Source organism: Dendrobates tinctorius, unplaced genomic scaffold (genome assembly GCF_039654945.1).
Source record: "Dendrobates tinctorius isolate UK_male_01 unplaced genomic scaffold, ASM3965494v1 ptg000276l, whole genome shotgun sequence".
Classification (NCBI taxonomy): domain Eukaryota; kingdom Metazoa; phylum Chordata; class Amphibia; order Anura; family Dendrobatidae; genus Dendrobates; species Dendrobates tinctorius.
The window spans coordinates 5,112,724-5,129,897 of NW_027361943.1; the positions used below are offsets into that span (position 1 = coordinate 5,112,724).

The following is a 17,174-nucleotide window of genomic DNA, read 5'->3' on the forward strand; positions in this document are numbered from 1 at the left end:
CCTAAGACCCTCATGCAAAAACGAATGGTATGAGGGGCTGGTTGGCGAAGTACCTGGACTCCCTGCTGAAGAGTCAAGGCCTTGTCTCGAGGGAGAATTACTAACCCTCGGATGTCGAAAATCATCCATAAAAAGGAAATCCTCTGAGCTGGAACCGGGGATGATTTCTTCAGGCTGACCAACCACCCTAAGCGGACAAGAGTATCTAGCGTGATGCTGATACTCTCCTCGTATGCTCGACATGAAGGGCCCTTCATCAAGAGGTCGTCTAAATAAGGCAAGACAACTACGCCCCGGAGAGTGCAGGATGGGCATGACGACCGCCAGGACCCTTGTGAACACTCCTGGGGCGGTAGCTAGCCCAAAGGGGAGAGCTGCAAACAGAGTATAGGCCGTTGATAGCGAAGAATAGAACTTTCTAATATGGAGGGAAAAAGGGGATGTACAGGTACGCGTCTTAGATGTCGATAGAAGCCAAATATTCTCCGTGTTCTATGGTAGCTATGACCGAGCGGAGAGACTCCATCCGGAAATGTCTGATCCTGACAAATCTGTTCAGAAGCTTTAGGTCCAGAATGGGCCTGACCATCCCTTCCCTTTCAGGGACCGTGAACAGGTTGGAAAAGAAACCCTGACCTCTTTCGCCTTCCGGTACGGGGATGACATCGCCGTTTTTCTGGAGCAATTTGATGGCCCTGAACAAGGCTTGTGCCCGGGATTCCACTTTGGGAGGATGAGAAAGAAAAAAAAACACGTCTTGGGGGCTGTTTGACAAAGTCTAACTTGTACGCCGAGGCTACCAGCTCCCTTACCCATGCGTTGTGCACGATGGAGAGCCAGACATGGCGAAACCAGAGCAGGCGACCGCCTACTCTGCTGGTGTCGCCCGGCATTTGCCTCGGGCCATTTGGCTGAAGATCTTTGGGACCTAGGTCCCCTTGATCTGGGCTTGTTGGGATCGCATTCTCCCCAATGGGTTGGCTCTATATGAGACTTGACGATCCCTGTCCTGGTTGGGGCACCCTGCAATGGCAAAGTTGGTTGCTGAATCCCACCCGGGGTTGCGAAAGGACCAAAACTGTGTCTGAAGCAGGTGACGACAAAGCTGTTTAACCCTTTATTGAGGGAGAAAACTGCCCCTGTGGAGTCAGAGATAAGCTGGTTCAACCTTTCATAAAATAGGCGAATGCAGCCACGCTCTGCCTAGAATGACCGGTGGCACCCAAATAGGCGGCCACTCTAATAAGATAAAGAAGTTAAGGACTTCTTGGAGGTTGAATCTGCACGCCAGGTTCTCAACCACAGACTCTTAATAGAAATTGCATTTGCGGCAGCGAGTGCTGCTTAGCTAGCCGTATTCAAAGACGCATTAATCAAGTAGTCTGCGGCCAACGCAATCTGATACCTCTGCAGGCAGGTCCATACCCTGCAAGGCTCTGTTTAATGATTCAGACCCAGAGCCCATGGCCTTAGCTAACCAAGTTGCAGCAAACGAGGGATAGAGTGCTGAACCTGACGCCTCAAATACTGAGCGAGCCAGGCTTTCTATGAGACAGTCGGTGGGATCCTTAATAGAGGAACCGTTAGGTATGGACAATAGGGCTTTAGAGGCCAAGCGTGACACGGGTGAATCTACCGCTGGGGATTCCACCCACCCTTTACAGAGATCAAGGGCAAACGTCGAGCGCTTTCTGGCCTAAAGGCCCCGTCACACTAAGCGACATACCAGCGATCCCGACACCGATATCAAGGTGTCAGGATCGCTAGTAAGTCGCTATGTGATCGCTGGTGAGCTGTCACACAGACAGCTTCACCAGCGATCAGCACAGCGATGCCGAGCGCCCGGCATCGCTGGCCATCGCTGAAAAAAAATAGAATTAAAATAAAAAATATAGTTATTCTCACCTTCTGACGTCGCGTTCAGCCATCCTGCCTCTCTCCACGCTCCGGTCCCAGTGATCCTTTGCACGAATGACCGCGAGATGTCACGGTCTCGAGGAATAAGAAAGTCTCGCGGTCATTTGTGCAACGGATCACTGGGACCGGAGCGTGGAGAGAGGCAGGATGGCTGAACGGGACGTCGGAAGGTGAGAATAACTATATTTTTTATTTTTTTTTATTATTTTTTACACCTGATTGCTGGTCTCCCTCCTGTCACACACCGCGATGCGTGCTGGTCAGCGGGAGACCAGCGACCAAAGAAATGTCCAGAGATTTCTTGCAGCGATCAGCGATACCGGCAGGGGGGCCGCTCGCTGATCGCTGTCACACACAGCGATCTCGCTGGTGAGATCGCTGTTACGTCACAAAAGTTGTGACTCAGCAGCGATCTCGCTACCGAGATCGCTTAGTGAGACGGGGCCTTTAGAAACACCTGTCCGGCAGTTGGCTGTGCCACTGTACTATGTCGTCAACTCTGGGTGAGCGGCAAATACTCTATGAGGTCTCTTGACCTGCGTAAATGACACCCTGTGCCCTGAGACCGGGGTGGATTCATTGTCAATCCCTAGGGTCTGGTTGAAAGCCTCGATAAGGATGTCCACTGTTTCCTGGTAACCCGGAGTAACTAAGTCAAGGGGCTCGTCTGAGTCGTAATCAGAGTTCTGCTCGTTATCGAATATTGGCGAGGGCGCGCGAGAGGCAGAGCTCACGGATGCCGAGGCACCAGACGGACCGGGAGACGCTGTGTGGGTTCGATTCCCCCGCGTCTGCCTAGTGAGAGAGCGGCCCCTGCAGGCCGGAGGCTCCTGTGAGGTGGAGGACCCCTCCAAGACAGGTGAACCACTATCCCTGCCCCTATCTGGGGCATGAAGGGACTCGATTGCTCTCGTAATGCCATGGACTGCGACAGAGACAGAGCCCATTCCGGGCGGTCACAGGGGAGGGCTCCTGGGCACGTTCGGACTTTCAGGCTTCACAGATTTGCCTACTTTGTGCATGTGGGAAGGCGGACCGACAGGAGGTGCACACAACATACAGAACGTGTGCGTCTTCTGGACATGGTGGCCCTGCCAGGTGATATGCCTGCGGGGTTCTACTGCTTAGCCTCTGGCAAAAAAAACAGAGGGTGGCCTTCCTCTTTCGGGGGTAGCACTTACCCCAGTCCTGGATCCCATTAGGTGTCCAGCCTGCCAAACCGCTGCACTCTTTTTCAAAAAGTGTGCCTCAGCGTGTGGGCGGTCGTGCAGAGACGCCGCCGGTGACATCCTATGGGCAGAGCCTGCTGCTCGCTGCCTAGCGCCGGCTGAAGCCGGACACTAAATTTTTCGGCACCCGCCCAAGGCTCCGGGGCGGGTCCGCCGGAAGTACACGCGTTACGAGGGTGGGACTTCCGCCTGCGGCCTAGTACCGGCAGAAGCCGGGTACTAAATTTACGGCGCCCGCCCGAACACGGGGATGGGACCGCCAAAAAAAAAAAAAAAAGAAGGAGGTCTGTCAGGACATGCGCTGCCGAGCGCCAGTGGAATGCCGACCCTGGGGATTTCAGGAGCCCTCCCAGCCCACCTCCTTCCGCGCCTCACCCCTGGTGCTCCGGCTGATCCTCAGGTTGGGGGGTGAGGGGGGGGAAAGGGGTGCTGCATCCAAATCAAGGATGGTGCAGGCACCCTAGTTCCTTCTTTCCCTCCAAGGGACGAGGAGAGGGTCCGTCCGCCTCCTTTCCACTACCGCAGTTCTTGCATTGGTGGTGCAGTGGGAGGCCGCACGGACTGTGCCTGTTCCTCTATACAGCCTAGGGTTTCAATACCTTAGGGTGGTCAGGGCGAGTCCAGCATCCCACGTCGCTGGAAAGGAAACATGGAGGCGATACTCGCACATGCTTGCCCGTTGTTGGTTTGGCTAGATCGGACCCTTTCAATAGGGTCCGCTGCCCCTGTCTCATCTTCATGGAAGGCAGAAAAGAGGGAAAAAAAAAAAAAAGCCTGGGAAAAAAAACAGATGTGATCATGTCCCACGTTGCAGGAGAGGATACGTGGAGGCAACACTCGCACATGCTCGCCTGTTGTTGGTTTGGGGAGATCAGACCCTTTCAATAGGGTCCGTCGCCCCTGTCTCATCTTCATGGGAAAAAAAAAAAACAAAAAAAAAAAAATCGTAGTTACTTACCGACAACGGTATTTCTCTGATCCCATGACGGCACCACGGAGAGGGGGATCCGCCCTCAGGGACAGGAAACCTACAGATGAAAAAGGCGGTACCTCTCTCCCACATCAGCTGGTTTACAGAGCATTACACAGAACTTTCAGCTGCAACTCAAATGGTTATAAAAAATCCAAAATTAATCAAATTAAACTTAATAGAGGCACCGTGTGGCTAAGTACTAAAGCTGCACACCTGTGTGTGAAAGGGAGGGAATGTACGGGTGCCGTCATGGGATCAGAGAAATACCATAATCGGTAAGTAACTACGATTTTCTCTTTCCCCCCATGACGGCACCACAGAGAGAATTACAAAGATTGTACATCTAGGGAGGGACCATCGCCTCCAGAACCCTTTTCCCAAAGGTGAGATCTGAAGAGGAGGTCAAGTCTAGACGGTAATGTTTGAAAAATGTATAGGGGGAAGACCAAGTGACAGCTCTACATATCTGGTCTATTGAAGCGCCGGCTTTCTCCGCCCAGGATGACACCACTGCCCTGGTTAAATGGGCCCGTACGTCCTCTGGGATGGCCGCCCCGCAAGAGGAGTAGGATAGGGTGATGGCCTCTCTTATCCATGTCGCCAGCGTGGCCTTCGATGCTTTTTGACCCTTCTGCGGACCCTGAAAGCAGACAAACAGAGCCCTATCCTTCCTAAACCCCCTCGTGGTTGTCAAGTATTGGACCAGGCACCTTTTTGACATCTAAAGTGTGTAATACCTCTTCTGTTTTGATCTTGGGATTGAGACAGAAGGAGGGCAGAGAGATTTCCTGGATCCTCTGAAAACTGACGCTACCTTGGGGAGATATACTGGGTCGGTTCTAAGAATTACCCTATCATCCAGTACTTGCATGAAGGGTGAGTGGGCAGACAAAGCTTGCATAATCACTAATGCGGCGGGCAGAAGTTAAGGCTACGAGGAGGGAGGTCTTAAAGGACAATATTTTTAAAGGAACCTCCTCTAGGGGTTCGAAGGGAGATTTGATTAGTGCGTTTAGTACTAGGTTTAGATCCCGGGGGGGGGGGGGGGGGGGGGGGGGTGTGTGCATAGAGGGATCGGCCTGGATCTACTTCAGGCTCTAATAAATCTCCTAACCCACCTATTTTTGGCTAGGTCGTGGCTATACAAAGCTCCCAAGGCCGCCACCTGTACTTTTAAAGGTGCTGGTAGCCAACCCCTTTTGTAGGAATTCCATGATTTTGTCTATTGTCATTTCCCCCGTTGCGTCAGAGCCGGATACTGACATGAATTTTTTCCATACTTTCCCATACGCTTTAGTGGTTACTGGCTTTCTGCTTTGTAGTAGCGTGGATACCAAGTTTGACGAGAAGCCCCTATTGCTTAGGAGTTCCCTCTCAAAAGCCAAGCTGTCATGGGTAAGTTTTTTATATGGGGGTGATACACTGGTCCCTGGGATAGAAGTCTGGAGTTTCTGGTAGAACCCAGGGATCGGTTACGGACATTCTTCTCAGCCAGGGGAACCATATTCTCCGTGGCCAGAAGGGCGCTATTACCACTACCGTCGCCTTGTCCCCCCCGTATTTTCCTCAGAACTAAGGGGATAAGAGATATTGGAGGGAAGGCGTAAGCCAGAAGATAATCCCAGGGGATCGTGAAGGCATCTAGAGCTACTGGGCCCCCCCGGGGGATTGATCGAGCAAAAGGTTTCCAACTTCCGGTTCTGACTTTTCGCAAATAAAGTCTATTTCTGTCTGGCCCCAGAGTTACACAATTTGGCTGAAGACTGACTGGCTTAGTTCCCTCTCCCCGTTTTAGGCGTGTTCTGCTTAAGAAGTCTGCTGTTCGGTTTTCCGAACCTTTTATGTGAAGGGCTGTCAGGGATTTTAGATTGTGTTCTGCTAGATGAAAGATGGATTTTGTTAACTCCATCAGCTCTCGAGATCTGGTGCCCCCCTGGTGGTTTAGATATGCTACCACTACCTGGTGGTCTGAAAAGACCCTTGTATGTTGGGAGCGAAGTGAATCCAGAAAATGAACGAGAGCTAGATTTACTGCCAGCAACTCCTTCACATTTGAGGAAGCTGATTCTCTTCCCCGAGTCCTGGGCCCTTTCGCCACCTGGTTGTCCAGATGTGCACCCCACCCCCAGGGGCTTGCATCCGTAGTTAGGATCTTTGTCGCTGGTAACGCCAAGGGAACCCCCTTGGTTAGATTGGCTGGGTCTGTCCACCATGTTAAGAAACGTATTGTGTTTGGTGAGATGTCTAATTGCCTGTCTAAATTGCCGTGTAGGGAAACGTCTGCGTATGGCTTTGTGCCCACTGTACTGCTGGCATGCAGGCTGTCATTGACCCTAATAGAAACATTGCTTTTCTCAGAGTAGTGACTGGGGAAGCTATCATTTGTGACACCATCTGTGTCTTTTGAATCTTCGTCTGCAGAAGATAACATTTTTGTAATCCCCAAGTACTCCTGCACCCGACTTGGTACAAGTCTGGATTTGGGCAAATTCAGCATCCATCCTAGACTCAGTAGAGATCTCAATTGCTGTTTGCAGTGGTGAAAGGTGACGCCTATTACTAAGAGATCGTCCAGGTATGGGACTATCAGGATGTTTTTCTCTCTTATGTGGGCCATTACTTCTAACATTATCTTTGTAAATACCCTTGGAGCAATCGCTAGCCCGAAGGGGAGGGCTGTGAACTAATAATGTTTTATCTCCCCCTGGATCGTCACCGCCACCCTGAGGTATTTCCTGTGGTCTCTGTGAATAAGTACATGGTAATATGCGTCTCTCAAGTCTAAAGCCCCCGTTACACATAGCGATATCGCTAGCAATATCGCTGTAACGTCACTGATTTTGTGACGTAGCAGCGATATCGCTATGTCTGATACTTACCTCCGACCGGCTCCCCTGCTGCTCATCGCTGGTCGCGCGAAAACGTCCTGGACCATTTCTCGTCGGGCGCTTCCTGCTGGGCTTCCTGTGGAGCCGCGTGGACACGGGCGAGAGGACGTCAGGATCGCCGCATCTGACAGGTAAGTAGCGACCCCCGCTATGTCGCTGGTGAGATCTGCCTGTGTGGCAGCTCACTAGCAACCACTTAGCGATGCACGAGCGATCCATATCGTTGTCGGGCTCACTGGTGCATCGCTAAGTGTAACGGTACCCTAATACAGCCATGAAGCAAGATGGGGAAAGCATTTTTACACAAGATTTATTGTCTCCATTTTGAAGTGCTGAATTTCCAGGAACTGGTTCAGTCTTTTTAGATTTAAGATCGCCCTGTACGATCCGTCTGGCTTTCTGCAAAGGAAGAGAGGGGAGTAGAAGCCTTTGCCTCTGTCCCGGTAGGGGACTTCTTGCAATACGTCCTTCTCCCTGAGATTCGTGATTTCTTCTTGCAGAGCCAGCTGCTCGTGTGATGTCCTTTGGGGCGTTATCACAAAAGAATTGTTTGGGATGGTGTTGAATTTTAGCTTTAGACCTTCCTTTATTATACTTAGTATCCATGAACTCGCGGAAATTTTTTCCCAGGCCTGGAGAAAGTAGGATAATCTTCCCCTGACCCAGGGAGTACCTTCTTTGTAGCTTTTTGTTGTCGGGGGGGGGGGGTTTGTCGCATGAACCTTCTGTTCCGAAAAGGCCGTTTGCATGCCCGATTGGGAACCCGGGAAAGGATTTTTTTCTTGTCCCCCTTCCTTGTCCAGGATTTTCGTCTAGCGTTGGGCCAAATAAAAATTCCCCCTCGCACGGGATTGCGCACAATTTGGTTTTTGTCTGTAAGTCTTCCAGCCAGCATTTCAGCCATAAGGCGCGTCTTGTGGCATTCGAGAAGGCGGCTGTTCTGGCTGCCAGCTTGGTCGAGTCTACTGACGCATCCGCCAGGAAGGCTGCTGCCCCCTTCATTACAGAAACTGATCTTTGCATTGTTTCTCTTGGGACTTTTTCCTTTATTTGTAAATCTAAGTGATCCAGCCAGACCATTAGGGCGCATGCCGTGCTCGTGGCTGCTATGGCTGGCTTTAGCCCCCCTGCTGCCGCCTCCCACGCATTTTTTAGAAAAGTTTCTGCTTTTTTGTCCATTGGGTCCTTCAGGGTGCCCATGTCTTCGTAGGGCAGGGCAAATTTTTTAGAAGCTTTTGCAACCGGTACGTCTAATTTAGGTGCTTTACTCCATAGGGAGCAGGCCGGGTCGTCAAAGGGGTATTTCCTCTAGGGTGTTAGGAGGACTTATTTGACTGCATTTTTCCACTCTCGTTTAATTAGGGAGTGGATTTTCTCATTGATCGGAAAATTCCTCGGTTTTTTTTTTTTGTTCCAGCCCACCGAACATCAGATCTTGGGGCATTCATCTACCAGCCCCATAGTTGTCCTCACCGTAAAAGTACCAGGGTGTCCGTTTCTTCAAATGGGGAAGCAGCTACGTCCCCATTCTGATGAAGAAGAGGACTGGGAGGATGATGAGTTACTTGAGTCAGATAGTTCGCTTCCTGACTCACTAACACTGGACTGTGGCGATCTATGCCTGGGCCTACGTTTTTTCTTTGAGGTTCTAACGCCCTTAAGGGCGTCTTCGACCTGGGTTCTTATTAGTGTCTTGAGATCTAAAGCAAACCTTGGGGATTCCTCCTGTATTGTCTGCTCTATGCACGCCGCACAGAGCTTTTTCTCACACGTAGGGAGTAGCTCCTCCGTGCATATAGCACATGACATGTGCTTGGATTTGGCTGTGCATTTACGCGCCTGAAACAGAAAAAATTAACAATCACACATTAGCGAGCGGGCATTCACGGAGATCACTCACCCTCCTTGTGGAACGAGAGATACCGTCTTGGGCGTAGGGATTATTTCCACCACTGAATTCACTTCTGGCTTTGCTGCCATGGTGGAGCTTTGGCTGCGCCGTGATCCTGTGTGACCGCTGCTGCTGCGCTGCTGGGAAGAGTTGCGCTGGTGCTGTAAATGCTGGCGCTGGTCCTGCGTTTGCCACGGCCCCTGCTTCGGGGACCGCCGCCGCATCTCCTTCTCTTTCTGCTTTTTGCTCATGGTGATCGCTACTTTCCCCTTTAGTGGGGTTTTAAATATGAGCACTTTTTTTCCCCCCCTTTTTTGAACTTGGCGACGCCCTCTACCCAGCAGTCCCTGCGCCCCTGCCGGAAGTGGCCGCCCGAGCATGCGCACTGCGGATTTCCCAGCAGTGCACTGCAGCCCCTTCTTTAATGGCGCTGTGCTTGTGCTCGCCCTGCCGGTGTCCTGTTCGCGCCCAGTGCCAGCGTTCTGCACCCGCCTGCAGAGGCCCCATCTCTCACGGCTCCCGGTGGCCCCTGCCACCCTCCACCGCTCCGAGGCCCTGTACTTAGCGGCTCCCGGTGGCCGCCGCCACCCCCCTCCAAGGTGCAGCCGAGGCCCGTATCTTGGGGCTCCCTGTGGCTGCCGCCACCTTCCACAGGCTGCTCCAGGCCCGGCGCTCGGCGGGGGGCCCTCTTTTAGTGACCGCCGCCACTACTCGTAGGAGGCAGCATCCTTTTTTTTTTTTTTCTTCTTCTTTCTTCTTTTCCTGGGATTGGCAGACTTGCTCCAATCTTCACTGCCTCTCCCCACTCACCCTCAAGGCCCGCCGACCCCGGTGGTGGTGCTTCGGGGAAAGCCAGCACAAGGCCTCGACCCAGCCGAGGCAGGGAGCCCCGCTGCCTATTACTGGACTGGTTCGGTCCCCGGCATCCCACGTCGACTGCAGGTACGTGCTGTAGGTTCCCCGTCAGGGACAGGAAACCATCTGAAGTGGGAGAGAGGGACCGCCTTTTTCATCTGTAGGTTTCCTGTCCCTGAGGGCGGATCCCTCTCTCCGTGGTGCAGTCATGGGGGAAAGAGAAATGAAAAGAGACTGGAAAAAGACCAGACGTGTGTGCCTGCTAGGACACTAAGCATGAACTGGTTCCGCCTGCAATCGAGATGAGGGTGTATACTGCAGAGGAGGAGCTAGCCTTTTTTTCATCCACTTAATGTCAGCCTCCTGGCGGCAGTAGCATACACCCACTGTCCTGTGTCCCCCAATGAGGCGAAGGAGAAATAAGAAGAGAAAAGGAGTATCCAGTGATAATTTATTAAAAAAACAAACAATATAAATTTTATTAAATATCAAAAGACAATAAAAAGACATAGTTCATAGTAGTAACACATACTCCAGAAGTGTATAGACAGGCAGGAGTCACCACTTAAGCAGTAAAAATATCAGTCATTAGTATATAGCTGTATTTCATCATGGACCACAGAGAAAGCCATCCTAACCAAGTGAAAATAACAAACAAATAACGCAAGGTAACAAATAAATAACAAGGGAAGAGCTTACCGCTTACTAGGGTCTATGAATAAGTAAAGTGGTGACCCCAGGACAGATGTCCAACCCGACGAGTGTTTTGCTGGCCACACGCCGCTTTCTCAAGGGGTAAGTGTCAGTGTGAGAATAGGACCTTAAAATAGCCCCCGTGATGCATCACATGGTCTCAATGGACCAATCATCATGGCATCTTCGGCGCATGTGCAATGCGTACACCAGGTCCTGCAGCAGAGGCGAATCTCCGCAGCGCTCACCGGAAATAAAGACGCCCAGCAGCATGAAGGAGCCGATGAACCACACCACGCATGCACACAGCCAGAAGAATGCCCGAAGCGGAGGATAATGTATCATGGCAACAAGTACACATAACACGCATTTGCAATATAAACGGCAACCAGTTAACTAGGCATAAAAAGGCAAAGAATAAATGCCTGAAGTAATAATGTGCCATGGTCACCATTTAAAACGGTATGCCATATATGCAGTAATGCAATAACCCCGGTCAAAGAAGCATCAATAAATATTATTACCGGTAAATCTAGAAAATAACAAACCATAGATCACATATCATATAATATATAATACAAACACCACAATCAATGCAGATAATATAATGGCCAACAATGTCATGACAGTTGTTAAGCTGTCTTTTGATATTTAATAAAATTTATATTGTTGTTTAATAAATTATCACCAGGTACTCCTTTCTCTTCTGATTTCCTATATTCCCTGGAGTTGGTGCAGGTATATATAGGGTGGGTCACCATTGATACTCTAATCCCTAGCATTTATTATGCAGCTGGGTTTGTTATTAATTTTTTCTGTGTTTTTCAGTTTTCACCAGTTAATTCATGGACTTCCACGCATGCGATTGTACATGGCGTGCACAAATTAAGGTCTTCCAGGATGGTACAAATAGAGCTTTTGATGGGCTCAATAACGACCTACAGGAGGTCATTTTTCAATTCAAGGATTTGCTCAAAAAGAAGACACGCATTTGGTGGAACCATGAGTTCCTGGATAAATACATCCAAACAGATCTTATCCCTAGGGGGTTACGTATTCAGGTCTTTCCCTCATTTCGTATATCTGATGATGCCTTTAAGAACAAATGGGAAGATGTGACAAATACATGTTCTAAGGGATTTATGGTTCTATTAAAAGAGATGAACCATAATATACTTGAATCATAGATTAAGAGAATTTACAGGTGATCCTGCGGAGGAATATGATGAGTGACGCCCTCAAGAAATTTAATGATGATATTGATGCTGAGCTACAAAAATGGCCTCATGAGATCCAGTCTACAAAATCTAAGAAGTTCAAGAGGGATATTCAGGACAAGCAATTGTCCCTGGTATATAGATGGCGAAATACTACAGAGAGCTCACGTTTCCGATATAGGGATTCTTCTTACTCAAGATCGAGATCTACTTCGATGCGATCGAATAAGTCTTTCCATGAGGAGTCTACATCTAAAACACCCCAAACTGGTGGTCCATCGTCATATGACGCAACCAACAAGAGGATCATGACCCGCCAATCTACCAAGAATAAGGCATCCGGGGGGAGGCCTGCCCAGACTGGGTCCCAGGGTGGCTTAAAGGTATTGAACCTTCCTGACCATGTTCTCACTGATGCACAGCTGGAGATTTTGAGTAAAGGTCTTACTTTTTCTCAAACTAAATCATTTTACAGCTTCAAAAGATTTACAACTTTTTTCTTGGAAATTGGTACTCAAAAAACTTCATAGTAGAGGTCAAGCTTTGGAACCCTTGAGTGAAACCAAGAGGGAGGCATTCAGTAACTTGGAGGACCTGCATGAAGAACAAACCGTCCACCACACAAGTAGGTTCCCTTTCGCTATTTTTCCCAGATCGGCCAGGTTCCCCCCTTTGTCCCTCAGTCCAGCTATAGAGATCTTTACCAGATTGGTATCAGAGGATTTAAAAAAATTGTCATCTAAACGTAAGTACGATAATCAAACCTCTAGACAACGTCAAGCTATTACACAGTTGAAATCTTTTTCTGATGTTGTCCTTAAGCCAGCGGACAAAGGGGGGGGGGGGACATTGTCATCTGACCAAATAAAAAGTACGAACGTGAAGCTTTTCGTCAGCTTACGGACACTAGTACTTCATTAAATTATCTTTTAACCCCATGTCCTCCTCCTCGGCTGATCTCCAGCAAATCTTAATTAGGGCCTATGAGGTGAATGTCATCACAAAGGGCATCTAGAACAACACGACACAGACTGCGACAACCCTGGCACACCACGCAAACACGTTTCCTGCAGCGGTGCTCCAGGTTTGCCGAAAGTCTGTGGAGAAAATCCAATCTACACGAAGATTTCATCCATTATAAGTTTATGCTTAGAACATACAACACTGCCTTTCATCTCACTAAACAAACCTATTTCAACACCCTCATCACCTCACTGTCCAATAACCCTAAACATCTCTTTGACACTTTTCATTCCCTACTCAACCCAAGAGTGCAGTCCCCAACCACGGAGCTTCGAGCTGATGATCTGGCCAATTATTTCAAAGAAAAATTGACCATATCCGACAGGAAATTATCTCCCAATCACCTCATACCATGCATTTTCCCTCCTCCCCCAATGCATCTAGCTCACTCTCTGATTTTGAACCAGTCACAGAAGATGAAGTAAGCAGGCTCCTTGCATCTTCTCACCCAGCCAGTTGCACCAGTGACCCAATTCCATCACATCTCCTCCAGTCCCTTTCCCCTGTTGTCACCGCCCACCTGACAAAAATATTTAACCTCTCTCTTCTGGTATCTTTCTGTCACGATGACCCGTCCTGTGTGACGCAACCCGCAGACCGGTAACTAAAACAACAAGACACAGGGAAACAGTTACAACGGTGGGCCCTGCAATAGGGAAAGGGGACGTGGAGACCTCCTGCACTCCCCTGAGTTAGTGTCTCTAACGCTCCTAACGTTCCCTATGCCGGTTCTGCACCGGGCGTCGATCAGGCACCTGTCGTCCTAGCACACCCTACGCCTATTCCTTACTAGGGAGCTGGGTGGCGCAGGCACTGGCCCCACCGCTGTACATATACACACTAAGGAAAAACACAAACAGGGAAAAACCACTTAGCTTTACTCTGATGTACTTGCTCCTGGCAACAGAGTCCACCACCAGAATGCAGCTCTTCTCCTGAATCGCTGCCACCAAGCTCTGTCAGAGCTACAAGGAATTCCCCTATGACTCCTTCCACACCAGGGCTAAGACAGTGCTGCAAGGAACGTTCTCCAGCTCCTTCCTCCACCAAGGATGGTTGAAATGAACACCATTACCAAAACTGATTGCAACAGCTGTGACTCTTTTATAGCAGAGCCAAAGCAATCACACCTGCATTATAATCATGTGCACTTAACTAAAGAAACCAGAGTGCAATGACGCTCACCACCAAAGGGGTGAAACTTAAAACAAACAACACCACAGTGCAATAATCCTAATGGCCACCGGGGGCAAAAACCAAACTTATGCACAGCTTAAAAAAAAAAAAAAAAAAAAAAAAAAAAGGCTACCTGTGCTTTTTATCAGTCCTGATCCAGCATGGATCATGACACTTTCCCTCCTCATTTAAGCATGCCATCATACAACCACTAATTAAAAAACTATCCCTCGACCAAAACTGTGCTGCTAACTACAGACCTGTCTCTGATCTTCCCTTCATCTCTAAACTCCTGGAACGCCTGGTCCACTCCCGTCTTATCCGCTATCTCTGATAACTTTCTATTCGACCCTCTACAAGCCGGTTTCCGCTCTTTACACTCTACTGAAATGGCCCTCACTAAAGTCTTTAATGATCTACTAACAGCTAAATCTAAGGGTCGTTATTCCATGCTAATTCTCTTGGATCTCTCTGCAGCATTCGACACTGTGGATCACCAGCTCCTCCTCACTATACTCCGCTCCATCGGCATCAAGGACACCGTTCTCTCCTGGTTTTCCTCCTATCTCTCTGACCGCTCCTCTACTGTATCTTTTGCTGGCTCCGCATCCCCACATCTTCCACTTACTGTTGGGGTTCTTTAAAGATCGGTTCTAGGCCCCCTCCTCTTCTCTTTTTACACTACCCCTATTGGTCAAACAATCAGTAGATTTGGTTTCCAGTACCATCTCTATGCTGATGACATCCAATTATACGCTTCTTCTCCTGACATAACCCTGCCTTTTTAGAGAACACAAGTGTTTGACTAAACGCTGTGTCTAACATCATGTCCTCACTATATCTGAAAATGAACCTGTCAAAGACTGAACTTGTGTTTCCTCCCTCTACTAATGTACCTATGCCCGACACTTGCCATTTCTGTGTGTGCTTCAACTATTACTCCCCAGCAACATGCCCGCTGTCTTGGGGTCATACTTAACTTGGAGCACATCCGATTACTGGCTCGCTCTTGTTATCTGCATCTCAAAAAGATTTCTAGAATTCGACCTCGTCTTACTTTTGACTTCGCAAAAACTCTTACTGTTTTTCTTATTCATTCTTGTCTGGACTATTGTAACTCTCTTCTAATCAGTCTAGTCTCCCTCTTACCAAACTCTCCCCCCCTCCAATCTGTCTTGAATGCTGCAGCCAGGATCATATTCCTCGACAATTGTTACACCGATGCCTTTACCTTGTGCCAGTTATTACACTGGCTACCCATCCACTCCAGAATCCAGTACAAACTTATGACCCTCACCCACAAAGCACTCCACGGCTCAGCACCACCCTACATCTCCCTCGTCTCAGTCTACCACCCTACCCGTGCCCTCCATTCTGCTGATGACCTGAGGTTAGAATCCTCAATCAGAACCTCCCACTCCCGTCTCCAAGACTATACACGTGCTGCGCCAATTCTTTGGAATGCACTTCCCAGGTCAATACGATTAGTCCCCAATCCCCACAATTTTAAGCGTGCCCTAAAAACGCATTTATTCAGACTGGCCTATCGCCTCAAAGCATTAACCTAACTATCCCTGTGTGGCACAGTCAAAAGTTTTACCATAACCAGGTTCCCCGCATCATATTCCCACATGCTATTATGCATCCATTAGCCCTCTGTGTCTGTATTGTTACACACTTAACATTATAGCTGGTCCGAACAATGAAGGCAACTGTTACCACCCACCTTTTGTGTCTACCTTTTTTCCTCATAGATTGTAAACTTGCAAGCAGGGCCCTCATTCCTCTTGGTATTTGTTATGATCTATGTAATTACTGTTATGCTGTAATGTCTATCGTCTGTACAAGTCTCCTCTGAAATGTAAAGTGCTGCGGAATATGTCGGCGCTATAGAAATAAAATTAAACATTATCATTATTAATCAGGATCCTGACAGCGCCGGCGTACAGCCTCCGCTGAGCAGGGACTCACCCGCACTGTAGGGACCCCTGGGGATCAGGACAACCAGAAAGTATAGGTGCACAGGACCTGAGTGATGAAGTTTAGCAAGCCGGCACGGGACCCAGAGTCACGTGACTTCAAGGGGGCGGGGATTAGCGTCCTGCTTTCAAAGAAGACAGAAAACTCAGAGTCAGGCAAAACGGAGTTCATACATAGTACAGACAGCGAGGTACAGGAGGGATAAACAGACGGGAGGTCAGACAAAGCCAAAGGTCATACACAAGAGGGCGACGAGCAGAGAGAAGTCGGGTCACAAGCAGAGAGTCATACACGAGAGGTAGCGCAGTACAGGAGGGACAGGCATAACTCGTAACAGGGACAGAACCGGATCAAAACTAAGCAAGCAAGATATCAGGCACAAGGCACACGTACGCACAAGGTCAACTAACTCAGCCGAGGGCAGGAGTATAACTGACACCGGACCTAGGTCTAGTGAGCATTAAATAGCCGCCCTCTGCCAGGGAGAGGCGGAACAATTAACCCCCAGTCAGACCAGGACGGGCCAAAGCGAAACCCCGTCCTGGATCATGACATTATTATCTTTGACGGCCTCACTACTAAGTCACCAAGGGTTCCAACGTTTTACCTATTAAAACACAAGGATGCCCTCAACACCCCGGGGTGTCCTATCGTGTCAGGGATTCGGGGACTTTGTGATGCAGTCTATAAAATTCATTGACTTCTATTTGAAACCTACTATTGAAACATTACCCTCCTATATCCGTGAGACAACGGATGTCCTAGCACAAGTTGATAGCATCCTTGTGGATAGGAATGCTCTTCTTGTTACAGCTGACGTGGATTCACTTTACACTTGCATCGATCATTCCCATGGCCTTGATGCAGTCCGTCTTTTCCTTGGGGCCTCCGACCTGAAGGGCTCTTTATGTCAGCTGATCCTCGATCTGTTGCACTATATCCTTACCCACAACTTCTTTGTCTTTAAGGACACCTTTTACTTACAGAAATGCAGCACAGCCATGGGCGCGGCCTGTGCGCCCGCGTATGCCAATCTCTTCCTGGGCTCCTGGGAGAGATCTCTCTTTGGTGACGAGGGTGCGTCAGCCGTCTCCCATTTTTTGGTACACGTGGTCCCACCCAGGGCTTCATTCCTTGTGGACGCTGCCTTGCCTATGCCAATATCCTGCGTTGATCGACTTTTGAATCCTCTGATGGTTCAAGAACCTTTGATATATGCCAGCGTATATCCTGTGGGAGCACTAATGACATATTATGCCATGCGTGGCTGCCCCATGATATATGTTGGTCTTACTACAAGGGTGCTTCGCATACGGGTGTGTAAGCACGTAC

The 17,174-nt window shown here is 49.2% G+C and overlaps 1 protein-coding gene across 1 annotated transcript in view; it reads right to left on the reverse strand.

Moving 5' to 3' along the window:
• The window catches only part of CUNH19orf44 (chromosome unknown C19orf44 homolog), an 86,971-nt gene extending 70,059 nt beyond the window's left edge, over positions 1-16,912 (reverse strand). Inside the window, 1 exon segment of the mRNA XM_073559864.1 lies at positions 15,589-16,912. The gene's annotated coding sequence lies outside the window, so the exon portion shown is untranslated.
• Positions 16,913-17,174: the final 262 nt, after the last annotated feature.